This window comes from Equus przewalskii, chromosome 20 (assembly GCF_037783145.1).
Source record: "Equus przewalskii isolate Varuska chromosome 20, EquPr2, whole genome shotgun sequence".
Taxonomy (NCBI): Eukaryota; Metazoa; Chordata; class Mammalia; order Perissodactyla; family Equidae; genus Equus; species Equus przewalskii.
In genome coordinates, this window is record NC_091850.1 from 44,571,598 (window position 1) to 44,599,136 (window position 27,539).

The following is a 27,539-nucleotide window of genomic DNA, read 5'->3' on the forward strand; positions in this document are numbered from 1 at the left end:
AGGGGCAGCAAATATTTTGAAACAATAATACAATTTACTACAATATTTAAGTTCATATAAAGAAACCTCCTTCCTTAATCTAAATCGACACTCATAATGATCATTTGTATGGGTTAGTCTGGGTCCTTCAAGAAACACACTATGACAGAATTAGATGTGCAAGTGATTTATTGGGGAAAATATCTGTGAGAAAAAACGTGGAAGGAGCTGGAGGAGACTGGGAGAGCTGTCAGAACAGGACACCGGGCTGATGCCTGTGGAGGACATATAGGAGAAAGGAAGGCAGAAAGAGTCTTAGACTGCAATGTAGTTCTAAGGAAGTTTTGGCAAGGCTAAGGGGGAGTCCATGAGCCAAAGATGTATGTTAGAACAGCCCTGTGTTTCACCCTAGTCTCTCTGACGTGGTCAGTCACTGGCTGGGAGCAGTCATGGGAAGAACAGCCCTGGTGTGAATGCAGTGGTGGATCAGAGCACATCAGTCAATTACACTCCCCTCAGTAAAAGGACTAAGAATTGTATTTTCCTGGCTACCACATTGTGCTTAAAACTTCTACCTTTCAATGATTTTGGCAAGTTCCATTCATTTTTTTTTTTTTTTAATTCATTGACAGAAGGCACTTAATCAGCATCTACTTAATGTGCCAAACCCTGAGCAATAACATCGGGAGCACACAGATTCGGATTTTCAATAGTTTGTGTGTGATATAGAAGTGGTAAAAAAGCAAAAGCAACAACAATAATAAAGCCTATCTATTTATTGATTGCTTACTCTAGGTAAGATATAGTCCGAAGCATTTTGTATGTATTGTCTCATTTACTCATGGTGACAACCTTCAGAGGCATTTTCATTTTCATCCTTATTTTACACATGAGAGAACTGAAGCATTTACATGTCATTTGACAAGAAATATTATTGCAGGATACACAAAAAGTATTGAGGATACAACTGAAGAATGACTCTTGATCTAGGTCTTTGTATCACTTAGAAACAAGTGTGGTTACAAATAGCAGAGGTATCAAAATAACAGTATAAACTGGATAAGTTGGTTTTTTAAAAAAATCATACAAATAGCCTGCAGGTTAAGTAGGCCATGGCAGACAGGGATCCAAGTTCCTTCTAACTTGCTGTACTGCCACCTTTTGAATACGACTTTCCCTTCATGGTCCAAGATGGCTACTTAAGATCCAGCCGTCAGTCAACAGTAAGGAGGAAAGGAAGAAAGAATGGGCATGTTCCTTCCCCCTTTAATGACATTTTCTAGAAAGCGTATGTGTAATATCTGCTTACCTAACCTCGGGCACAACTTAGTCACTTGGCTATAACCAGCTTCTAGGAAATATTCCCCATTCCAGAAACACAGGTGTCCAGAAAAATACCCTGAAATTTAGAAGTTCTACCACCAAAGAAGGAGAGGGAACAGATATTGGGAAACAACTGGAGATCTCTGACACAATCTGGAGAGAAAAAGTAAGAGCTGGTCAGGTAGAGAAGGGGAATATTGGCTTTCTCAGTTAGCATGTAGAAAGACAGGGATGGATGGAACAGCTAAACATATTAACGGAGGTGGCTTTAAAGATTGAGAAGGGCACTCATGCTTCATTAAGGAGTTAGAATTGGCTTTTGTAGTTGATGAGAGCTCCTGCTAGATCGTAAGTAGAAAGAAGACTGATCAGATTGGATTTGTATTGGGGGGGAGCTATTGGTAATGGCAGTGGTTATGGTGGCAGCAGTAATGACACAAATAACGAACGTTTACTACTAGTCTGGTTACTGTTGCTCACTTAACACTTCCAGGTACCTATGAAATAGGTAATATTACTGTCAACATTTTTAAGATGAGGAAACAGAGGCTCAAAGGGGTGATTCATCCAAGGTTACCCAATTGCAGGGCAGAGATTTGAACCCAGCAGAAGGCTACTACAGGCAAGAGGGAATGATGGCCCAAACCAGAGTTCTAGTGACTGGAAGGAAGGGAAGAAAGAGCAGATTGCAGAATTTTTTAAGAGACTCAGCAGGCCTGGTTATCACCTGAATGTTGGCACACAGGAAGGAGGAATCAAGACCAAGTGAGATTTTAAGTTTGAAAAATGGGTTGAATGAAGGTGACGTAAATGGAGAAAGGAAATCCAGAAGGGAAGCAGGCTTGGTGAAGAAAATAATGGATGTGTGATGTCAAAACCAGATCAGCAACTACACTGTTGAGATGGCCAAAAACAGACATGGTCAACGGAAAACAAACTGGTTTTCCTTAGATGAACTCGGTGGGTACTCAAATGAAATTTGCACTCAACAATTGATCCTTACTCTAACTTCAAGGAAACTCCTCTTGGGTTTATCAAGTATAGTCCTCTTTTCCAGGAATAAGAGGTTCAAGTTTTAGAAACTAGTGACCTGCACGTAGTTTACTAGCATTTATTGGTTTTCCTTTCTTGCTAATGTCTACCCACTTCAGACAGTAAAGCTGTTGATTCCATCAGATGAAATTGGTCCAAAACAAATGGATTATAATTAAGTTTGAGTGATCAAAATTCTAGCAGTCATGATAACTATAGAAAGGAAAAAAAAAAATAAGAACACACCCCAATTGAAAGAGCGCCTGCTTCAACTAGTCTGAAAGTAGAATATTAGCTTAGAATTGATGTTAGTACATATTTACTAGCTTTTATTTCCTAAGCTTCTAATATTATGAACCAGTGACTAGAATTTACTATGGTCCATCTATATATCCCCATAAACTTTCTCTTTTATTTGTTAAAAAGTCAGAACAAAGTACAGGAAGTCTCCAATTTTCACCACAAAGTAATCCTACACACAAGGTCATAATGTAACTTGTCAAAGACTACTGAGGTTAAAATCAAAGACTTGATGTCAAATTAATAAATGATCAACTAAGATCAAGGCAGGACCAAAACTTCTACTTGGAGCCAAGGGATAATAAGAAGTGACAGAGAGAGAGCTCCCACTGTATTTATTTATTTTTCCTTGAAAATGCACATGAGCTACCATTTGAAAATGGTGAAACAAAGAGGTAAAAGTATATGAATTCAAAAAAGAATAAAGAAACTTTGAGAATAGCTGCTATATGATCCAGGTTTCAGCCTTGGGTTAAAACTGTCCCAGAGTATAAATAGAACATGCACCTAAAATCATCGAACATAATATCTGAATAACTGTGGAAAACTGTAATGATGCCAGAAGAATAAGACAACAAATGGACAAATGCTATGAGCTTCAAAAAATGAGCTAGTGCAGTCTCCAAACTGCAGATATTACTATGGGAGATTAAGGGATGGTGAAAAAGTGGCTATAAGTTGAAACAGTAATCATTAATAGCTAGCACGGCTTTACCATGTACAACTAACTCCATTTTATTCTTAGACAAGGTTATTACACAAAAAATATAGTCTGTAAACATAGTGTACAGTATATGTGGGCTACTGAAAAAGTAACTCAGAACTATCATGTAATCAATCTTATGATGAGGAACAATAAAGAACAAAAACAACATAATTTAAGTGGATTTTATCAAGTTGAATGTACCAATTCATGAATCTATGTCAAACTGGGGAGGAGGTATTTCTGGCAGATCTCTCTTTGGACTCAGCTGTGACCTATTCAATAGTTTCATCAGTGACTTATCGAAGGAACAAAAACTCTGTTGAATGAAAGATCAGGATCTCCCAAATATAGGTGGTCCAAAGAGATTATATTAATCCCCAAATTATAATTTAAAACAAAAATTTGTAAAACTTTGCTCAAAGGATCGAAAAACCAATTCAAAATGCAGGCTTGGGAAGAAATGGTTTAGCAATGGCAAGATACATGAAAATGAGTTGGTAGATATTTTGACACCAAACACATAAACACATTACGATCCAATGATATGCATGGCACAGTACAGCTGAATTGACACTGACAAATAAAGGGCTGTGGATATGCCCTACTCTACTCTATTCACCTGAAAAATTATTTTTATTTCAGTGTAATTTAAGTAGGCTGTAAACAAATGGTAATCTGTTCATAAAAGAGCATCTAGGATGGTAAACAGCTTCAAAACCAAAGCAATTAGGATGCAGAAAGTTGCAAGATAATGTTGTTCCAATTGTAGCAATGAGAAAAGGCCAGAAAATTGTGATTCTCATCTGAGAGTTAAACTCATAAAACAACCTCAACTGAATTCCAAAGAGAGACAGGAGACTAGGATCCTTTTACCTTCGGCAGAGCATGAGAGGAAGAGGTGGCCACCATACAGGTAGGTAAGAAGAAATCAACTAAACATTTAATGGATTCTTAAAGACCAAATATGAACGAGGGGGTCAGTTTACAAGAGCTGAAGGTCCACAAGGCAGGAAGAATTTCACACACAAATAAGCTTTTTCAGTGGCTTCCACCAGGTGCTCATGGTAAAAATTGGGGGCAGCCATCAATGGATGATTGGATAAAGAACATGTGGCATACATATACAATGGAATACTACTCAGCCATAAAAAAGATGAAATCATCCCATTCGCAACCACATGGATGAACCTTGAGGGCATCATGCTAAGTGAAATCAAGGCAGAGAAAGACAAATACCGTATGATTTCACTTACATGTGGAATATAAACAAATTTACAAACAAAGAGAATAAATTAGTGGTTATTGGAGAAAGGGGGGCAGAGGGTGGGCACAAGCGGTGAAGGGGCATACTTATATGATGTATGGCAAACAATAATGTACAATTGAAATCTTACTATGTTATAAGCTATTATGACCACAATAAAAAAAATTGGGGGCAGGGAAGGAGAATGGAGTGATACTGGTGTATAGACAGTGATCAGCTACTGCTGGGGGCAGGCATGAAACATTCCCCACTTTCCTGAATCTTCCTTTTATAAAAAGTATAAGCCTTGAGAGGAGAAAAGTACCTGAACATACTGAGGAATACAGATAGGAATGACGGCAAACTTCCTGTCAGATGCCATGCAAGCCAGAAGACAAGAAAGTAACATCTTTAATGTACTGAAGAAAACCAAAAATACTGTCAACCCAGAATCCTACACCACGTGAAAACATCCTTCAAAAATGAAGTCACAATAAACACTTTATTAGATAAACAAAAGCTGAAAGAATTTACCTAAGACCAAAGCAACAACAACAAAATGTTAAAGGAAGCTCTTCAGAAAAAAGGAGTATGATACCAGATGAAATTTGAATCTTTGAAAGGTAACAGTGAACTTCAGAAAAGATAAAGATGAAGGTGAATATTAAAGATATTTTTCTTGCTTTAAACCACTTCTAAAGTTAACCGAATGTTTAAGCAACAGTTACATGAGTTGTAGGGTTCATAACACATTTTAAAAGTAAAATACATGGCCACAATAGCACAAAGGTTGTGCAAGAGAAAATGGACGTACACCGTTGTAAGGTTCTTACACTCTATGTAAAATCCGATAGTATTATTTGAAGGTAGACTGTAATAAGTCAATGATGTATACTGTAAACCCTAGAGAACCCCCTCCCTAATAAAAAATTTAAAAAGAGAAATAACTAAAAAACAAGAGTAGAGATAAAATGGAATTGTAAAAAAAAATAACAAAGCAATACAAAAGAAGGCAGGAAAAAAGGAAGAAAGGAAAATAGAACAAATAGGATGAAAAGAAAACTAGTAAGATGGCAGATACAAAGTCGATCGCATCAACAGTTACACTAAATATAAATAGTACAAACACCTCAATTAGGAAAAATAGAGATTGAAGAGAGAATAAACGGATCTTTAAAAGCAAGATCCAACTGTATAATAAATCTAAGAAATCCATTTTAAATAAAAATACATAGATTAAAGTAAACGGATGCAAATATTAATCAAAAGAAAGCTTGAATCACTATATTATGATCAGGCAAAGTAAATTTCAGATAAAGGAATATTACCAAAGATATACAGGAGCATTTTCTAACTCTAAAGGGCCAATTCATTAAGAAGGCACAATAACCCTAATTGTGTATGCATGTAAAAACAGAGTTTCAAATATATGAAACAAAAACTAATAGACTGCAAGGAGAAATAAAGAAATTCACAGTTTAGACAGAGACTCCTCTCAGTAATAGACAGAGCAAGTACATGGAAAACCAGTAAGGATACAGAAGGTTTGAACAATACTATTTACCAAATTGACCCAACTGACATTTAAAGAACACTCAATCCAAAAATAGCTAAATACATATTGAAATGAACATTAAACTTATATTCTGTGTCATAAAACAAATCTCAACAAATTTTAAATGATTGAAATCAGAGTATGTTTTCTAACGACATTGGAATTAAACTAGAAATCAATAGCTGAAATAAATCTGGAAAATCCCAATATATTTAGAAATTTAAAAAATTTTGGAAATAACACATGGCAAGTTACAAGTGAAATCAGAAAATATTTGCAATTGATGGAAAATGAAAATACATATATCACAACCTGTGGGATGCAGCTAGAGAAGTGAACACCAAATGCTTATATCAGAAAAGATGAAAGCTCTTAAGTAAATCATCTAAGTATCCACCTTAAATTACTAAGAAAAGAAAAGCAAATTAAACCCCAAGTAAGCAGAAAGAAAGAAATAATAAAGATAAAAGCTGAAATAAATGCAATTAAAATAGAAAAATAATAGAGAAAAATGACTGAAGCCAAAACCTGGTACCTTTCAAAGACCAAAAAATTTGATAAACCTTCAGCCAGACTGATATACAGAGAAGGAGCAAGGAAGACAGAGGGAGAGAGGTAGGGAGGAATGGAGGGAAAAGCGGAGGGCGAGGAACAGAAGGGGATGGTAGAGGAAGGGGAGGGAGGAGAGAGCAAGGGAGAGGGGAAGAGGGAGGGGAGAATGAAAGAATGATCAATGTCAGGAATGGAAGAGGACATATCACTACAGATCCTACAGACTTGAAAGAATAATAAAATAATATTTTGGAAAGCTTCAGACCAATAATTTTGATAAAATAGATGAAATGGACAAATTCCTTGGGAGACATGAACTACTAAATTTCCATTCAAGAAAAAATAGCCCAAATAGACATTTACCCATTAAACAGAACTCATGTTAAAAGACTCTTCCACAAAGAAAGCTGCAAGTCCAGAATGCTTCACAAATTGTTTACCAAACATTTAAAAAAAGAAATAATATTAGCTCTACACAAGTTCTCCCCGGAAATACACTATAAAAGAATACTTCCCAACACATTAGGAGATCAGCATTACCCTGATATCAAACTCAAACAAAGATATTTCAAGAAGAGAAAAACAATAGACCAATATCCCTCATGAATATGAATTTAAAAAATCCTTAATAAAATAACAGCAAATTAAATCCAACAACATGAGCAAGTGGTTTTTTCCCCCCAGAAATGGAAACTGGTTCAGCATTCAAAAAATGCTTAATTTAATTCAAAAGACTGAAAAATAAAAACCATATGATCATCTCAATAGATGATCAATAGTTGCAAAAAAAAAAAAAAAAAAGCATTTGACAAAACCCAACATTTGTTCATAATGAAAACTCTCAGCAAACTAGGATTAGAAGGAAACTTCTTCAGCCTGATAAAGGGTGTCTACAAAAAACCCTACAGCTAACAATACGCTTATGGTGAAAGACTGAGTGCTTTTTTCCCCTAAGATTGGCCAGCATAGATGCTGTCACCACTTCTATTGAATATTGTACAGAAGTCCTAGCTAATGCAATAAGACAAGGCAGATACCAAGATAAACACAAATTAGAAAGAAAGAACTAAAATTGCCCTTATTTGCAGATGACATGATCATCTACATAGAAAATTGACAAAAAAGCTACTACAACTGATAAGTGACTTTAGCAAGCTCTCAAGATACAAGTCAGTTAATACACAGCAATTGTATTTCTATATACTAGCAATGAACACTTGTGATTTGAAACCATATTTGTGTCATCCTAAGACCAATGGATGAAGGGTAGAAAAAATAAATGACTATTTTCTCAATATAAAAGATTGCTTCCTAACAGTCAGACACATAGAAAAATTACAGAGACTGTCTTGTGGTTTCAAGAAAAGTTCCATCCTGGAATGGTGAACTGCTTGAAAGGAATTTGAAGTGAGAGAAGTAAGATTCTCAGTCTTAGACAAGGCCACAATATGTCATAAGAAATGCTGCAAAAATAAAAGAAGAGGGGACCAGAATCATTTAAAAATTGTTATCCATACTCCAAGTTCTACAAAATGTGCATAAATGTACTGTATGCTGAAGATTATGTGAAGGACCTCTATGCACTACCAATTGTACACATATCATCTAATAGCCCAACTCAGCTAGTCATAAATTTGATCTCAAGCTAATGTGTGGGAAGTAATAAACATTAACAATAAATTTGTTTGCCTCCTTATAATTTAGTGGCCATTTGGAGAAATAAGTTGGATGGCTGCACCTCCCTTAGGAAACCCACAAGGTAGTTTGAGCAGGCACCTTTTTTGCTCCCAATAAATTTCCCCCCTGCAAGTCCCAGCATCCAAGTCCTTTCCGCTGAACTTTGATCTGCTTCCATGATTGGTAGTCATGGCAATCATTTAGTTTCTTTGCGAAAAAGTGAAAACTGAGAAAGTAAGACTGAAGGAATAGGAAATTTACTCTACAGAGGAGATGGGATGAGAAGAATCAAAATGTTTCTATCAGAGCTTGGCCTAGGACTGAGAATCCCTGCCTAGAGGACACTCTTGTCGACGGACATGTGGCTCATTTCTCAGGAAGTTACAGCAGAGAGAACAAAGCGGATAACCAGATCTCTTCATTTTACAAACAACAGGATGTTCGGTGAAACTGTGATGATAGTACTAAATTCACTATGAAGCATTTTTCTCAGTCATTTGGATTATAAAGGCAATGTGTCAAATGCAAAGTACATAGAAAAATCTAAAATTTATAGTTTCTCCTTCCCACATCCAACATCTCCTCCACAATATAAGTACTATTAACAATTTGGTGTCTATCATCTATAATTTAACTTTGCTTATAAAATATATCACATATATAATCTTTTATATTGAGATAACATTGTAATTTGATGTTTTCACTTAATAATATATCAAGAATATTCTTCCAAGCTGATTCAGATAGACTCACTTTAACAGCATTGTAGAATTTCAGACTATGGATATAACCCTCCTTATAGTATTGTTCTCTTTCTGATGGTCATTTCAGTAATTTCCAGCTGTTGCCTATTCCAAAGAAAGGTGTCATAAACATCTTTGTTTGTATTTATGCATGCTTATATATCTTAAAAACCATATGCTTTTTTTTTGTTTTTGGATAAATCTCTGTGAATGAAACTGATAGATCAATGTGTGTCCACATATTAACTGTATGAAGTATTTCGAGGTCACAAGGCCTGTATATTCCCATCAATAGTGTATAAGAGTAGTTATTTTCCTACATTCTTACAAGCCCTGAATTCTAACCATATTTTTGGTTTTACCAAATTTGATGGTTGAAACTTGTGATTTCACTATTGTTTCCCTAATTATCTAGGAGGTCATGTAGCTTTTTATTTGCATTTTTTTCCCCTCAGCGGCTTGCCTATTTACATTATTTGCATATTTTTTCCTCTTTAGTTGTTTTGACTGTTACTGGGATTGTAATTATCTCCTCCCAGTCTATCATTTGTCCTTTGATCTTTTATGGGGGTGACTCAGTCAGAATTCTTAGTTGCAAACACAACCAACTTCTACTAGTTTAAAAAGAAAAGGAATTTATTAAAGGGTGTTAGATAGATCACAGACGTTCCAAGGAGAAACAAATAGATGATCTTTGAGTCTACAAAGCTAGGAAAAGTGTCCAAATTAAGCCGCTGAATTGTTCCATGGGACCCTCTGCTCTCTCCCAACATGTATTGTGCAGGATGTCACTGCCATTGCTTATTCCAATAGCTGGATGCTTCTCTGTTGTTCCCAAGATAATTAATTCCATGAGGCACCTCCTTCTTCACATAAAGCTTTTCAGTATAAGAATTTGGAATAGGTGCATCTTAATCACGAGGCCAAAGTCTCAACACTAGCTGCAAGAGAACCTGGGAAAGTAGATATCTGGCTTCCATCTTAGGAAGGCGGAATTTATAAAGGGGACAACTACCCAAACATCTGAATGACATTCAAAAGTTGTTGACCAGCCAGTAAACATTTAAAATGTCCATTACATGGAGTCTTTGCCTCGCACATGTTTTTAAGTTTCACAGAAACAAGCATGTCATTTTTTTCTTTATATTTTTATGGCTTGGTCTTGCTTAAAAAAACCATCACCACATGGTGATTGCACAAATATTCTCTTGTAGTGTCTTCCAGGACTGTTGAGGTCTTATTTTTTAGCATTCAGATTTTTCATTCATCTGTAACTTGTTATATAATGAAGTATGAATAAAATTTTAACCTCTTCCAAATGTACAGCCCGGTTTTTCAATTTCATTAATTGAATAACACATAATTTATTCACTGACTTATACAGCCTTCTTTAATTATATATTATGATATCTTTTGTTCTATAGAATTGCTTTTTATTGCAGGCCACTATTAGACTGTTTCGTTTAAAGTAGCTTTATAATAGGTTTTCATATCTACTAGGGCAAGCTTTTTGCTGTGCTCCATTTCAAAATTTTCTTGGCAATTTTCATGTTTATTCTTCCACATACAGTTTAGAATCACCTATGTGTTCCAAAAGAGGGGGGAAAATGAATTCTGATTGGAACTGCATTAAGTTTATACATTAATTTCAAGAGGACTGACATTTTTATGATATTAAGTATTCCTATCCAGAACATGATCTGTCTTTCCATTTATTTGGATTTTGTTTTATATCCTTCAATATAATTTTATAGTTCTCTTCATAGAGTCTTTCTCATTAAATTCATGCCTAGGTATTTCATGGCTTTTTTCCCACATTATTATGAATGGGATCTTTCTCATTTCCATTTTTATAATGTCAACTTAGCCTATTTTTCTAACTGCGTCTGATTCTACAATATATAAAAGGTATAGTTTACCCTTCAAGTAAGTAATTCCCAGAGTACTCTAAATTAATAATTTAATCTTTTTATATAAAAATTGATTGTCTCATTCATTAGGTTTATTATTTTTTTCAAATTGATACATCTATTAGATATTCATTGTCTAGGGTTTGTAGTTTCCACTTGTTTTTACCATAATAACAACTATGTGTTTGCGTATGTGCATCTTTACTGTTGACAAGACAATGTTGCAGCTTGACATGTTCATAAATTACTGATTCACATGAACCTATACATTCACAACTCAAAGTTTATTTCTAACTAGACCTCAAAGTTTAAGTCTCTAGCTAACACTGTGAAATAATCTCTACGTATAGAACCTAGAGTTCCAGTTTCTACTTCAAACCAAAAGGTAAATTTCAAAATGATCATAAACTCAGGGTTCGATACATAAATGAAGGGTTTTTTCTGTAAAATGCTCACAGTATTTTAAACAAAATAAGGACTACAAACACGCTTGCACACAAAAATAATTCTGACCTCACGCACAAAATGATCAAGGTTGGGAGCACCAACAGTGCTCTGGTGAGAGAAAGTGTTTTGTAAAGAGTAGAGGGTTCCAGATACAGTAATAGTACTGCTGGCTGCAGCAACAACCTGGGTCAAATGAACCTAGTTTTGGTCAAGGCCCTGTGAGATGCCAGGTTTTATAAGTCCCTTACCTTCTCAGTATGCAGTTTCTGCATCTAAAAAATGAGTGAGTTAGTCTAATGGGCACTTAGGCTTCTCTCAGTTTTCACGTTCCAAGACTCCAAGTTTTGAAAGTGGACTCCGTCACTCCCCCAAGACCATGGGAAATGTTGACATGTCTGAATCCATGGAAACAGAACTATTTCAGGCACATAGAAACCACAACTTTCAGGCAAACTGATCAACCATTTTTTTGTTGTTTCTAAAGACACTTTACCATAGCCTGGATCACGGCTGATTACGCCACTACACATATGGAAGTGCTGATTAATTTAGTCAGAAGTTATATTTCTATATCAATTCTGCTACTACAGAAAGAGATATAGCTTTTGCTTATTTCCACGCCTTGGACTGGTTGACACAGGATGTTCAAATGTAACTTGGACTAAAATGTGTGCTGACATCAGTAACCATCTTTATACAGCCACACCAGGAACCACGGGTGTTTCTGAAGCCAGGCCCTCTACACATGCCATGGCAAATTAACCATATCCCAGTTTACAGTAAAATCCATTTGAGCCACATTCTGAGACATTTTCTAGCATGTTCCTAGTATGTAAACATAAAAAATAAATATACACAATTTTCAACATGTAGTTTATATTCTAAAGACTTATAATTACAGAACCCACATGTGTATATCCAAATAAAGTAAGGCTTATGGCAGAATCCTATTACATAATTTTTTAAAATCTAAAATGAAATTTTAAGCCCTTCTCTTCCAAAATTTATCCAATATACACAGAGAAAAACCACAAAAAATGTTGGACAATATCTCTCATAGTTCAGTGTTTCACGGGACCAAAGTGGGCGCCTGTTTTTCTAATCAGGAAGTTTCTCTGTTTCAGAGATTAATGCTTTAGGGAATTGTTAGAGGTTTTGAATCCCTTAAATAAACTTGAACCCTTCAGGTATTAAATTCAAGACAAAAATGAGCCATAAGTAATAGATATCAAGAATATTAAAATAGAGACTTGGTTACCAGTATGAATCAGGCGCTCAAACTATGCGAAAGACAGTCTATGGCTGGTGGTAACCAGATTACTAAAAACGGTTTGGGAGTATGTCATTGTTTTATGAACTTTCTTAGTACATAGAATTAAGAGGCTGATCATCCTCTTTTAATCTCATCTTTCCACAAATGGATTCTCAGGCTCCTTTCTCAATGTTGTAAATGAGCCTAATTAAAGACCCTACACCATTTACACATCAAGGTAACCATCTGTGAATTGCCATTTTCATCTGGCTTGATTTACAGAACAAGTCAGCAATATTCCAAGGAGTTACAGACCCTTGCCCTGAAGCAAAAATAAAGAATCCTTGCTCTAAGAAATAATTGGTTCCACTGTCCGTGGGAATGAAAGACAGTTTGCTTAAGTCTAATTAGTTCACCGTTTGGTGTACTTGACTCAAGAGAAGTAAAATGGACATTCGCATGACCATAAACCTTATCTCCATGTGTTGATAGGTTCCCTGATGCTAAATGATGTTTATTGGTTCTCCAAGTTTGCGTCAGTCATTCATGTTTTCAGTCAACGGGCAAGTTTCTGAAAATAAATACCACACTGAGGAAAAGTGAAATTAGTTTGGTCATGCAAAGTCAGGAAAACTGAAGGAACATGTCATTTCTAGTAACTTCTATGCAGAACTTTCTAGGGGGGAATGGCAATATCCCTGTAGATAAATGCAGTGCGGAAAAAGGGATAAAACAAGTCTCTTTTGTTCCATTAACATTTTCCATTGAAGGTGACATTTTTAGGAAGTCACCAACAATGGCTTCATCTTTCTTCTTGCTCTTTTTATTGGCCAATGGCTTTTACAGCATATCCTCTTTAATTTTAATTTTGTTCCTCAAGAGCTTAAGTAGTCTTACAACACATTTTTCTAGATGGATTAAAGGCAAAGTTACTTGGTAACTTTTGATAACCTTGCCACCAGAAATATAGTTCCTATTGGAGAAATCAGGCCCATAGGTCAAAAGGCTTTTTTTTTCATTGAAGTATAATCAACATATAATATCCTACTAGTTTCAGGTGTAGCCATCGTGATTCAATATTTATATAGATTATGAAATGATCACTATGATAAGTCTAGTTACTATCTATCACCAAACAAAGTTACTACAATATTATTGACTATATCCTCTTTGCTGCACATTATATCCTCATGACTTATTTATTTTATAACTGGAAATTTGTACCTCTTACTCTTTTTTACCTATTTTGCCCGCCCCACAACCCCTACTCCCACTTCTGGTAAGCACCAGTTTGTTTCCTGTATCCATGAGTCTATTTCTGCTCTGTTTTGTTTGTTCATTTGTTTTGTTTTTTAGATTCCACATATAAGTGAAATCATACGTTATTCGTCTTTCTCTGTCCACTATTTCACTTAACGTAATACCCTCTAGGTCCATCCATGTTGTTGTGAATGGCAGGATATTATTCTTTTTTATGGCTGAGTAACATATATACACATACATATCACATCTTCTTTATCCATCCACCTATTGATGTACACTTAGGTTGTTTAATATCTTGGCGATTGTTAATAACGCTGCAACGAACATGGGGTCTATCTCTTCAAATTAGCATTTTCCTTCTCTTCAGATAAATACCCAGAAGTGGAGTTGCTGGATTGTACAGTAGTTCTATTTTTAATTTGTTGAAGAACCTCCATGCTGTTTTCCATAGTGGCTGCACCAACCTACATTCCCGCCAACAGGGTATGAGCATTCCCTTTACTCCACATCCTTGTCAACACGTTATTTTTCGTCTTTTTGATAATAGTCATTCTGACAGGTGTGAGGTGGTATTTCATTGTGGTTTTGATTTGCATTTCCCTGGTGATTAGTGATGTTGAGCATCTTGTCATGTACCTATTGGCCATCTGTATATCTTCTTTGGAAATTTTTCTATTCAAGTCTTCTGCCCATTTTTTAACTGGGTTGCATTTCCCTGGTGGTTAGTGATGTTGAGCATCTTGTCATGTACCTGTTGGCCATCTGCATATCTTCTTTAGAAATTTTTCCAAATTTTTCTATTCAAGTCTTCTGCCCATTTTTTAACTGGGTTGTTTGGACTTTTTTTGATATTAAGCTGCATAAGTTCTTTATATATTTTGGATATTAAGACTTTATTGGATGTATGAATGAAAATATCTCCTCCCATTCAGTAGGTTGTCTTTTCATTTTGTCTACGGTTTCCTTTGCTATGCAAAAGCTTTGTAGTTTGATGCAATCCCAATTGTTTATTGTTGCTTTTGTTGCCATTGCCTGAGGAGACTGGTCCTAAAAAACATTGCTAAAACTGTTGTCAAAGAGCTGACTGCCTATGTTTTCTTCTAGGAGTTTTATGGTTTCAGGTCTACATTCAAGTCTTTAACCCTTTTTGTATATGGCGTTAAGATAGTGTTCCAGTTTCATCATTTTGCATATGGCTGTCCAGTTTTCCCAACACCACTTGTTGAAGAGACTATCTCTTTCTCACTGAATACTCTTGCTTCCTTTTCCATTAATCTATGCAAATGCCATAATGTTTTGATTACCATAGCTTTGTAGTACAGTTTGAAATCAGGGAGCATGATACAGCTTTGTTCTTCTTTCTCAAGATTGATTTGGCTATTCAGGGTCTTTTGTGGTTCCATACAAATTTTAGGATTCTTTGTTCTTGTTCTGTGAAAAATGCTATTGGTATTTTGAAGGTGATTGCATTGAATCTGTAAATTGCTTTGGGTAGTATGGACATTTTAACAATATTAATTCTTCCAATTTATAAGTATGGTATATCTTTCCATTTATTTGTGTCATCTTCAACTGCTTTCATCAATGTCTTATAGTTTTCAGAGTACAGGTACTTTCGCCTCCTTGATTAAATGTACTCCTAGGTATTTTATTCTTTTTGATGTAATTGTAAATGGGTTTGTTTTCTTTATTTCTCTTTCTGACAGCTCCTTATTAGTGTATAAAAATTCAACTGACTTCTGTATATTAATTTTGTATCCTGCAACTTTCCTGAATTCATGTATTACTTCTAATAGTTTTTTCATGGAGTCTTTAGGGTTTCCTATATATAGTATCATGTCATCTGCAAATAGTGACAGCTTTACTTCTTTTCCAATTTGGATGCCTTTTATTTCTTTTTCTTGCCTAATTGCTAAGGCTAAGAGCTCTGATACTATGTTGAATAAAGTGGCAAGAGTGGGCATCCTTGTCTTGTTCCTCATCTTAGAAGAAAAGCTTTCAGCTTTCACTGTTGAGTATGATGTTATTTGTGGGTTTGTCATATATGGTCACAAGTCCTTTGACAATGGAGTCTGAATAAGGGATATCAGCAAATCCAGATAAGCTGTTAAATGAAATCTTAAGGAATTTCTTTCCTGTGGGTAATAGCGCAAACTTCTAGTTGTGTGAGTTGGCTTGAGTAAAATTCTTTATATTCAGAGAAGTGTGACAGAAAGGAATAAAGCCAAGTCCAAAGGGAATGTAGATGCTTTGGAGTGACTTTTGAGAAGAGGTTGTCTCCAAGTATAGCTGTATCTACATGACTGAAAAACAGCTGATCAGAGAGTGGCAAAATCTCTTAACTATCAAGGCAATAGTTGCTTCATAGAAACAGTCCTACATTTAATGTTTTGCCCATTTTTTATTTGGTTGTTGGTGTTTTTCTTATTGAGTTATAAGAATTCTTTACATATTCTAGATTCAAGTCCTTGTCAGATCTATACTTTGCAAACACCTTCTTCGAGCATGTGGTCTGCCTTTTTTTTTAAGCGGGGTCTTTTGAAAAACAAAAGGTTTTAAGTTTAATGAAGTCCAATTTATTGATTTTTTCTTTTATTATTTGGGCATTTTGTGTCTTATTTAATAAGTCTTGGCAAATGCAAGGTTACTAAGATTTTCTCCTATGTTCTCTTGTAAAAGTTTTGTTTTGTCTGTCTGTTTATTGTTGCTGATAGTCTTAGCTCTTGTATTTTGGTCTACAGTCCATGTTTAGTTATTTTTGTATATAGTGTGATGCACAGGTCAGGGTTAATTTTGTAGCATATGACTCTCCAATCATTCCAGCACCATCTGTTATAAAGATTATCCTCTCCCCATTGATTTGGCCTGGCACATTTGTCAAAAATCAGTTGTGTAAGCCTATTTCTGGACTCTCTCCTATTCTACTGATCTATTTGTCTGTCTTCACATTAATACACACTGTCTTGTTTCCTGTAGCTTTATAGTCTTAGAATCAGGCAGCAGTCCATTTCTAAGGACTGGATACAAGGTCAGAACCAGATAAAAATAGGTGCCATTTGGTGAAGAGGCTCAGAGAACTCTGCTGGAGCTCCTTAAGTCTCTCCAGCCAAAGTCAGGATTGACCCTGAAGACCAAGTAAAGCTGATGCTACAGGAAGGACTGAAGCAGCCCCAACCACAAAGTGGAAGCACAGAGAGAGAGGAAGAGTACAGAGGGCTAAGTAGGGCTTACAAATACTTGACCTCAGACTCTTAGATGTAGATTAGATATGATATTGGAATAACCAATTCAGCATCTTTTTTCATGTAGTCCTGCCTAGATAACAGATGAGCAGTCCACTGCAGTTCTACCTTTGTGAGATAAATACCTAAAAACCCAAGCCACGAGAACACTTTTGGATGTCTACACACTACCAGAAACAAATATACTTGCCTAAGCACACAAATAGGAGAGTTGAGGCAAGTTTAACTGGTTAGCTTGGCCTTATCCTGCCAAAATGTGATAGCCTTTTTTCTTCCTTTTTATTCTCAGATCTCATAACATGAATTTTACTCAGCTAGTCTATTGTTCCCTAGGTCTACACATAGCTTTTATAACTACAAGACTTGTCCATATCAATAAGTCAAACCAGTAATATACTAATTGAGCAACCAATGAGAAAGGCTTTCTAGATTTCCAGTGTCAAAGAATACAGGTACCGCAATAAAAAGAAAATAAGTATATCAAGAAAGGAGATGAAAATATGGCTATTTTCCTAAAAGCATAAGAACAAATCTGGCTCCAAAAAAAGCTGAAACTGACTTGGCTAGGACTCTGATGAGCATAGTCTGAGACAATAAAACGGTTACGGAGTCTGAGTTCAAGTGGTCATTTCTCCATAGTTTCTGGGGAAGATCATTTCAGCTGGAGTTCATCGTTCAACAGAAGTCTGCAACAAGGCACAAGGCTAGAGGAGGCATGCAAAATTACTGCGGCTAAGAGAGCCCAAATGGAAAAATAAGTTTCACACAAATGCATGTGGAAGTTGGTAACAGAGACCTTATCCTGCAGGAATGTGGCCCCTTCAATTAGCCAAGTTTGAGCCATCTTGGGGCCTGATCCATCTGGCTCTGTGCATACTGAACAGTTAAATTGGGCTTTAGTTCAGACAGGATAAAAATTATTGCCACAGGAATGTTCTAGAGATTTTGAAATGTAGAAATGGCCATGTTACTAGAGGAGAAAAATCCTTCATGGAAAGCCTAAAGCCCTTCATTTGTGTCTAGTCATAGATCTCTTTTTCTCTGCATCTCAGAAGGTTTCATGCACATCCTTTCACCTGTAGTTAAAAACGTGCACTTCAATGACAAGCAGGTGCCTTCATTCTCAATTCAGATTTTAGAAAAACCCAAGGCACGACATTTAAGAAGGTATTACATAGGATCCTACAAAACTAATAAATTCAGCACCCCAACTTCAATACTTGGATGACTTAAATATTAGTGAAAATACACATCAACATATACTATAGTCACATCAATAATTCACGTGTCCAAGGCAAGTATGCATTCAAATCGAGGTCATTTATTCTATCTACCTCATGTTCATGTCTCCTTTATTAAAGTTTTCATTAAAAATGTGTGCTATTGGCAAGTGTTTATAACATGTTGTTGCACACTGGTATTCTGAGCATCTACTCTCACCTCCAGGCTTTAGAGAGGCTAGAAACAACCGACGTTCTGTTTTCAAATTCTGATACAGATACTTTCAGCTGCATGAGCTCAGGAAAAGTACTTCCACTTCTTATCCTAAATTTATTAATCTGTAAAGTGGAGATACCATTGCCTACTAGGGTTCTGGTAAAGAGGAAAAAAATACAACCTTTACATAGCATTTAGTGAGGGGCCAAAATACTCCAATAAATGTTACTGTTCCTCTGTTCCCGCTTCCTCTATCACTCTTACAAAATAAATTGGATTAAACATGTTCTTCTTCTTGGGACTCTTATTGTTGCCTACTATATAATATTGAGAAAGGATAAGCATGGAAGGGCAAACTATATTAATTTACTACATCTGCTCCTGGATTATTCCTCAACACTCCTATTTCAGCACTCCATTTTTGTCACCATTTAGCTTCTTTGCCTCCTGGATTTAGACTTTGCCGTAGTGTACATCCAGATTTGCAAGGTAATATATTATGAGAGAAAACAAGAAATAAAAGAGATGCTGCGTAGGGGCAGTAAGAAGACCTGGAGAGGCAGTAAGAAGACAAAGGCTTGTGTGTAAGTCCACAGAAGAACACTAATTGTCTTTGTTTTTCTGAGTGTTTTACTTCCCAAATTAGAAATGTGGATAATAATGCTTATTACGAATGAAATGCCATAAGAATTTGTGAGGATCCAATACAATTATTTGTTGAAATTTCTTTATAAGTGCTAAATAAATTTTAATGATTGACACTATTCTTGTCATTATAAGTTTACAGAGATAGATTGGAATTCTTTGCTTCACATTATCATCTTGCTCCAATCCTAAAGTTAGTCCCATCAAATTTAATGTGGAACTTCCACAGACATCGAGCTTACCAGAAATGGCATTAGAAAACTTCAGCTGACACCACTTAATACCTGAAGACCAGACTAAATTTGGGGTTGTTTTGTGATTTGAGCCAATCAACCATAGTGAGCACATGTTATGTCTGTGCAGTACACTTCCTCAAAAAGCCATCTGAACCCTCGGTGAATTCTAGAATCAACCTGGACACTGCAGGCTCCTGAGTTTTCTGGGGGTATCACTTGATCTTATACTCCCTAGGTAACTGTCAGCTGGGCTGCCATAAGACAATCTAAATCTCCGAAACTCCGTAGTCCAAAGCATCTCAACGTGTGGGGGTAACAGTCATCCGTGTTAGTATCACATGCTAACACACCATTAACATTAAAACAGAGAGAGAATTTAGGTGATTGCAAAACAACAAAATAAGTGAAATCAACAGTGTCATGTTTAAACATTTCCAGCAATGCTAAGGCTCCAAAACAGCTGAAAACAATTTGAGGAATAAGATCAGCCAAGGAGAATGTCTAATTTCCATGAATGTAGGAGTCTCTCTGCAGTCCCTGCCATAGCCATCGAGGCAGCATTCGAGACAGTTTTCAAGCCTGGTTCCTGCTAAACTTGGTGAAAATTATTTCCTGGCATTGTTTCAAGTTCTTCATTCTGGAGCCAGACTGTCTGGGTTCAATTCATAAGCTGACCACTTACTAGCAGTCCAACCTTAGGCAACATCCTTAACCTCGCTGCTTCAGTTTCTTCATCTGTAAAATGGGGGTAATGATAAAGCTATCTCATTCCAGTATTGTAAAGATTAAATTGGAAGTAAGTAGAATAATTCTGGGAACAAGGTAGTTGCTTACTAAGTATTAATTTTTATTATTATCGTAAGTGGTATGTAAATACTCAAAAAGAAATAACTTTTTACATGTCTTTTATACTGCACCAAACTGATGCCTTCAATTTTTATGAGATGTGAGGCATGTACTATTATCCTCACTTTAGGCTGAATTTCCAACATTACTTAACAAGTTGGTGGGTTAATTAAGATTTCTACCATTTCCCTTCCTCCCACATCTACCCACCCCCATTAAACCTCAATGCCTCCAAGAGTTTTAAAGTTTCTTAAAAACGCAAATGAATGAAGTCATAGCTGCGGGTGATTGTTACAAGAGAAAACAAGCTCTAAACAAGCCAAAATTCCATGTTTGAAAGGAAAGCTAAGCAATTACCTTGTCATTTTCTAGTGAACAATGCAGCCAAGTTATTTTGTTATTAGACAGAACTTTCAATCTGTAAAGTTTCATATAGAGTTGAACCAAGTAAACTCAATACAAAGAAGACAAAGGGTTATACAGATACTTTTTAAAAACAATCTAACAATGGTGAAATGGGTGAAGGGGTCAAGAGGTACAAACTTCCAAGCATAAAATAAACAAGTCCTGGGGATGTAACGTAGAGTATGGTGACTACAGTTAATAATACTGTATGAAATATTTGAAAGCTGCTAAGAAATCTTTAAAGTTCTTATCACAAGAAAAAATATTTTTGTAACTATGTATGATGACAGATGTTAACTAGACTTATTGTGGTCATCATTTCACAATGTATACAAATATTGAATCATTATGCTGTCCAACTAAAACTAATATATTGTTATATGTCAATTGTACCTCAGTTTAAAAAAATAGAGGCAAAAAGAAAAAAACGCTATCTAAGAAAACATGAGATAGCTCTCATATCACGGAGGTCCATACCAAAGGCAGGCATCAATTGATATAAGGGTGTAACTATGAGTATACATGCTGGCTTAATGAAAAGGAAACAACAAAAACAGCAAATTACGTTCCAAAACCAAACATCAACATAAGGAAACTTGTCCAGATTTTGGTAAAAACTGCCTGACTCATATTAGCTTTGTATCCCACTCTGTTCATGAAAACTGCTAATTATCAGAGTGGGTCAACACCCCAGCTGAGAAAGGAACAAGGCACACACAAAAATCCCAGCAGTGCAAAGATCTTCATCGAGGTTGTTGGCTTCCAGTATCTTCTGCTCTGCCATGCCCTTTATCTATCCAAAGAGGAGGGCACCATGACCACACATCCTATCACACAACCAGAGCACACTTGGGTGTTCATTGCTCTCTTCCTCCCAGTAAGGTGAAGCAGAGGATTTATTTCCTCATGAGAACATTAGATTCTCTATGTCTGAAAACCATAGACTAGGGAGCACCTCAAAGATACCATTAATTCTGCAAAAACAGCATGACTAATTAAGGCTTCAAGCTTCTTGCACATCTTTGATGCACTAAAAACCAGTCTCCCAAAGCAAATGTCAAACTGAAATTATCTTGAGACTGAGGGAGTGTTTTCTTAGAAATGAAGCATTACTCAAGTAGGCAAAAGTAATGAATAAGTTGCCTCTCTCTTTCTCTGTTAATGTGACAAGAAAGGAGGAGTCATTAACCTTTTAATAATGCTGCTATATCATTTCCCATGTAAGGACAATAACACAACTATTCTTTAGTTCCTCACTCCAAATCATCAGCATATATAGCAAAATATCAATTGAGGACCATTTTGAAAAGGAAAACCCTAGGCAAGTTTTTGTGGCCTGACGAATCAACACCCCTTTTAAAGAATGAAAGTATAAATCATCAAAACAATGATTAATTTAAAAATCATTTATTTTGGTTTTATAATGGAGGAAAACATTGAGTTAGACACACATACAAACACTAATTTGGATACAATTTCTCTCTGTATTAGCTAGGGCTTGACAAGGCCTCAGGTCAAATCTAAGTAGTTACCTCTACAGTCAAGAAACAGATTATCTTCTCACAGATGACTACTGTTTCCAGTTAACAGACACTCCAAGCACTTTATTGTGCATGCAGGAACCACTTCCTCTTCCCTGACCAAACCAGACTTCATCTCCATCAACCATATTGTAGATGTGCAAATGTTTCTTCAGACTCTCTGAGCTCAGCTTTTGATTCTTGCTCAATCCAGGGAAAACAAGCATGGTTCAAAGTTCTATACTTAATATTTCAAAGATGTTAAACCCTTCATCCACCCACCTTTTCCAATCCTGGACACAATGTAAGAGGTAAAGAAATTAAGAAGAAAGACAAGAATTTCCCTATGTGTGCCAACCAAGATAAGCTGGTCCATCCAAGATCCTTCTATACATCTGCCTTTCATGTGAGGAAGCCAGTGTGAGGTGTTTGTTTTTCTTTACAGGCATTGCATTGAGGTTCTGACCTACAAATTCAAGTATGGTATGAGAGGACAAGGTGATCCTTGGCTAAATTTATTGACTCTTAAAAACCAGAATTCAGGGGGCTGGCCCCGTGGCCGAGTGGTTAAGTTCGCGCTCCGCTGCAGGCGGCCCAGTGTTTCGTTGGTTCGAATCCTGGGCGCGGACATGGCACTGCTCATCAGACCACGCTGAGGCAGCGTCCCACATGCCACAACTAGAAGGACCCACAACGAAGAATATACAACTATGTACCGGGGGGCTTTGGGGAGAAAAAGGAAAAAATAAAATCTTTAAAAAAAAAAAAACCAGAATTCAGGATAAAAATCTCTCGCTAGATTTAGCTGGTTCCTTTCTCCTAAAATGCTGTAGCAAGGTAGAAAAGATGGGATTGGCTAGATCAATAACTCAAACATATAGGAAGAGAAGTGGCTCCATGAGGAAGCCTGAGGATCAGGACCCTCGCAGATTTATAAAACTCAAGTTGTCTTTGTATGGTTCATAAAAAATTATTACACGAAAAATTTGGCTGCTCATTGCATTATTTATTGCAGACCCTCTAGAACAAATAACTGTTAAACACATAAAAGGGTTCATGTATTAAGTGGGGAAAAGCAAATGAAATCAGTTAAACAAATTGTAACAAGAATTGCCACAAGAAGAAAGGCAGAAAGTACTCAGAGGTTCGTATTTAATTTATGAAAGAAAGATGCTACAGTTCTTTTTCTTAAATAAGGTCCCAAATCAATTGAACAGGCAGGCAAGTTGTTGTTGTGGGATATAAAAATTTTAGGAGCATAAGACATGTTGATGAAGACCAGAGGAAGGCTTTGGTATGGATTCAGGTTCTCCTCCTCTTCCATTCCTTCCTTCTTCCCACACAAAGCCTGTCTAGGTCTGTCTTGTTCTAGGGGTACAAAGGTTAACCTGGTTTGCTCCATGGCATCAACTGGGTAAACAGCAAACCAAGTTTCCTTTCATTTAGAATCATGTGAAAGGTTCAGTTAGTTCTCATACCAATTGAGGGTTCTGGTTTAAGTAAAGAAGAACAGGTTGCATGCACCATAAATTTTTACTTTCTAAATAGCCCCAAATTCTTGGTCATGTCAACTGTTCTGAACTCCTCTGTATCAGAAGTCAAGTGCTAGACAGGACTTTCTCATTCTGGTTTTGAGAAGAACAGGTACACAAGCCCTGAAATCTGTCAGTACCAAAACTGGCTGCATGTGGTGCCCTTGGAGGATTACACATCCCAGCCACTTTCAAAACGGATTTGAGTGATTTTCTTCTTTCTTTCAGCAACAAACTGAAAGCATTGAAGAAATACATAAAAAGTCATCCTCTTGTTAGTTTTCCCATACACCAGGACATAAACAGAGCCTGGAGAAGTAGAAAGAGATCACTGGGCTGGGGTTGGAGTAGAGGGTCTCTAAGAATCTCTTCCAAGCTATAAAAATACCAATTATTTTAACTGCTAAGCTTGTTGAAACCATGTGTCAGAAGGCATGCTCTTTTAGGGTCTCCTTGGATCCCCAAAGGTGCCAGAGGTCCCATTTACTAATGTATTAGTCAGAGTTCTCCAGAGAAACAGACCAAAAGGAGATTATACATAAATATAAACAGATTTATTACAAGGAATTAGCTCACGTGGTTATAGAGGCTGAGAAGTCCCAAGATCTGCAGTTGGTAAACTGGGGTCCCAGAAAGGCCAGCGGTGTATTTCTAGCTTGACTCCAAAGGCCTGAGAACCAGGAGAGGCGATGGCGTTAAGTTCCAGTTCCAGTTCAAGTCTGAGTCTGAGTCCAAGGGCAGAAGAGCAATGCCCCAGCTCGAAGACAGTCAGGCAGAGAGAGAGAACTCTTTCTTTCTCAGCCTTTTATTCTATTCAGGCTTTTAAGGGATTGGCTGAGGCCCACCCGCACTGCAGAGGGCCGTCTGGTTTACTGAGTCCACGGATTCAAATGTTCATCTCATCCAGAAACAACCTAACAGGCACGCCCAGCATAATGTTTAACCAAATGTCTGGGCACTCTGTGGACCAATCAAGTCGACGTGTAAAATTAACTATCACAACTAAAACGGCAGTGACGATGGTTAGGAGGGACACTACTCCCCATTCCTCCTGTTTCCCTGTGAAGGAATTTCCATGCAACCAAAGCTCCTTGCCTCTCTCTGCAGTCTCCCATGCTCATACTCAGAGAAGGAAGAGAAGAGGGATGCTGAGTGTAGAGTCTGGAAGACAGAACCAGGTATACAGAACTCTGCGCTGTCTGGGTCCTCTACTTTACAGGCAACTAAGTGCACGCGCCACCCTCAGCTCTCAGCCCCATGGACAGGTTTGAGAGAGGGGAGATGCTCAATTCAAGGAGTTCCTAAAACACTAATATTTGGTGCATTTGCTGGGAACCTAAAAAAATGAGTTATGGATTTCTGGAAGCAAAATAATGCCTGGAGAGTGTGGAGATTTTGTGAGAGGCTTGCCTTAAGTACCTTAAACTCTGGGGGTATATTACCAAGCTTAGGCCAAGGGGTGTGAGCAAGCTCCAGCTGTGGGAACCTTAGAAATCTTCACTGTACTGTTCCAGTTTTAGCACGTGAGATGCTGCAGCTCCATCTGACATGAGGCAGGTTCCACTTGGCCTAGTGTTACGGCTGAGGATAGGGAAGAGAGTAGACCAGCTTCCTAAGACTCTGTTGTAGGTTCAATTGTGTCCGCCAAAAAGATATGTTGAAGTCCTAATCCTCAGTACTTCAGAAGGTGACCTTATTTGGAGATAGGGTCATTGAAGATGTAATTAGTTAAGATGAGGTCATACTGGAGTAGAGGGGGCCCCTAATCCAACATGACTGGCGTCCTTGTAGAAGAGCAGAGACACATACACACAGGGGGAAGTAATGTGATGACAGGTAGAGATTGAGATGCTGCTGCTGCTGCAGGTCAAGGGATGCCAAGGACTGCAAGGAAGGATTCCTCCCTACAGGCTTCACAGCGAGTGTGGCCTTCTCAATACCTTGATTTCTGCCCTCCAGACTCCAGAACTGTGAGACAATAAATTTCTGTTGTTCTAAGTCATCCCGTTTGTGGTACTTTGTTATGGCAGCCCTAGGACACTAATACAGACTAATATACTATCAAACCTTACCATTTTAGACAAAGATTAAGACAAACACATAGGGTCCTTATGATGTCATAAAATGCAATCCAAGGAAAAAATCAGTCTTTTTCTAAATATAAGTACCCCTGCCTCAATTAGGGGCAAGTGCTTCTATGGCCCCCGGCTGAGAGGGTGCAGCAGGAAGGACAGAGCCAGGCAGCGACAGTGAGAGCATCAAAATTCACCAACCCAGCACTCACTGTGTTCCCTCCACCCCCAGCTTCTGGATGCCTCTATTCACTAACCCAGTCTACTTCAACAGACGTGAATCTATAAATTATTAAGAATAATGACAACTGTTCATTAGGCATTTTCCATATGCCAGGCAGTGACTTAGTAGTCTTCACATAGATTATATTCTGATGCTTGCAATAACTTGACACACCCAACTTAGTAGTCTTCACATAGATTATATTCTGATGCTTGCAATAACTTGACACACCCAACATAACGTTTAACCAAATGTCTGGGCAGTCTATGGATCAGGCACACTGGGCACTTGAGAGATAAGCATTTTTATCTCCATTTTTTGGAATAAGAGACTGAGCTTTGTACAGGTCCAATAAATCGTGGAGCCCAATTTTAAGGCCATGCCTGTCTGAGTCTAAAGCCCCAGCTCAGTCCCAGAGATCTTTCTGAACATGAAGAAACAGATGGATTGTCTGCAATTTAGAAATTTAAAGAATAAATCACAGTGCCAGAGATGAACAAAAAATACAAGCCCTCCTCAATAATTATTCATCAAAGTGCTTCTCAAGATGTGAGAGATTCTCAGTGATCAAAACACAAAATAACACTCTTATTGAGAGAACCCCACTGAAGACTTATTTTCTGATTCTGGTAGGGAAAACTAAACCAGGTAGGTAAGTTAAAACTTTGGTTTGTATAGCTCTGACTACATTTGAAGGTTCAGAACAGTCAGAAGGAGAATGGCAGAGGATTGTTTTTATCCTTAATCTATTTCTTAGTATCACAAATTTTGGATTACTTTCTACAAACACTGTAGAGAAACATTGTTCTGGAAACAACAAATAGGTTGATACGAAGACAGATGGCTTGCAAGAATCAGGCCTGCAAACTCCTTGCTAAGCTGAGCTAGGATTTTGCTACAAGTCATCATTATTCTTGATGCCGGCATGCCCCTCACGTGATTCCGGCTTGTCCCCGAAGTGGTGCTGGTGTAGCGGGCAGGTGATTTTGGCGTGTCCGGCAGGTGGTTCAGGCGAGTTGAGCAGGTGGTTCCAACGTGCTTGGCAGGTGCTTCCGGCGTCTCCGGCACGTGTTTCTGGCACATCTGACAGGTGGTTCCGGCATGCCCGAAAGGTGATTCCGGTCTGTCCGGTAGGTGGTTCCAGCCTGCACGGCATGTGGTTCTGGTACATCTCAGAGGTGGTTGCGCATGCCCAACAGGTGATTCCGGACTGTCCGCCACATGGTTCTGGCACGTCTGAGAGGTGGTTCCTGCATGCCCGGCAGGTCATCCCAGAGAGTCCTCCAAGTGGTTCTGGCATAACACGCAGGTGATTTTGGCGTGTCTGGCAGGTTGTTCCGTTGTGCTTGGCAGGTGGTTCAGGCTTGGCCCGGCAGGTGGTTTGCAGACTGTCCAGGAC

At 37.4% G+C, this 27,539-nt stretch overlaps 1 protein-coding gene and 1 long non-coding RNA gene across 2 annotated transcripts in view; both read right to left on the reverse strand.

Annotated features, from left to right (window-relative positions):
* The window catches only part of LOC139077954 (uncharacterized), a 123,396-nt gene extending 97,394 nt beyond the window's left edge, over positions 1-26,002 (reverse strand). Inside the window, exon 1 of the long non-coding RNA XR_011530630.1 lies at positions 24,422-26,002. This is a non-coding gene — a long non-coding RNA (uncharacterized lncRNA). The remainder of the gene's footprint in view (positions 1-24,421) is intronic.
* The window catches only part of FBXL7 (F-box and leucine rich repeat protein 7), a 382,495-nt gene that overhangs the window by 236,125 nt on the left and 118,831 nt on the right, over positions 1-27,539 (reverse strand). The gene's annotated exons all lie outside the window — the stretch shown is intronic.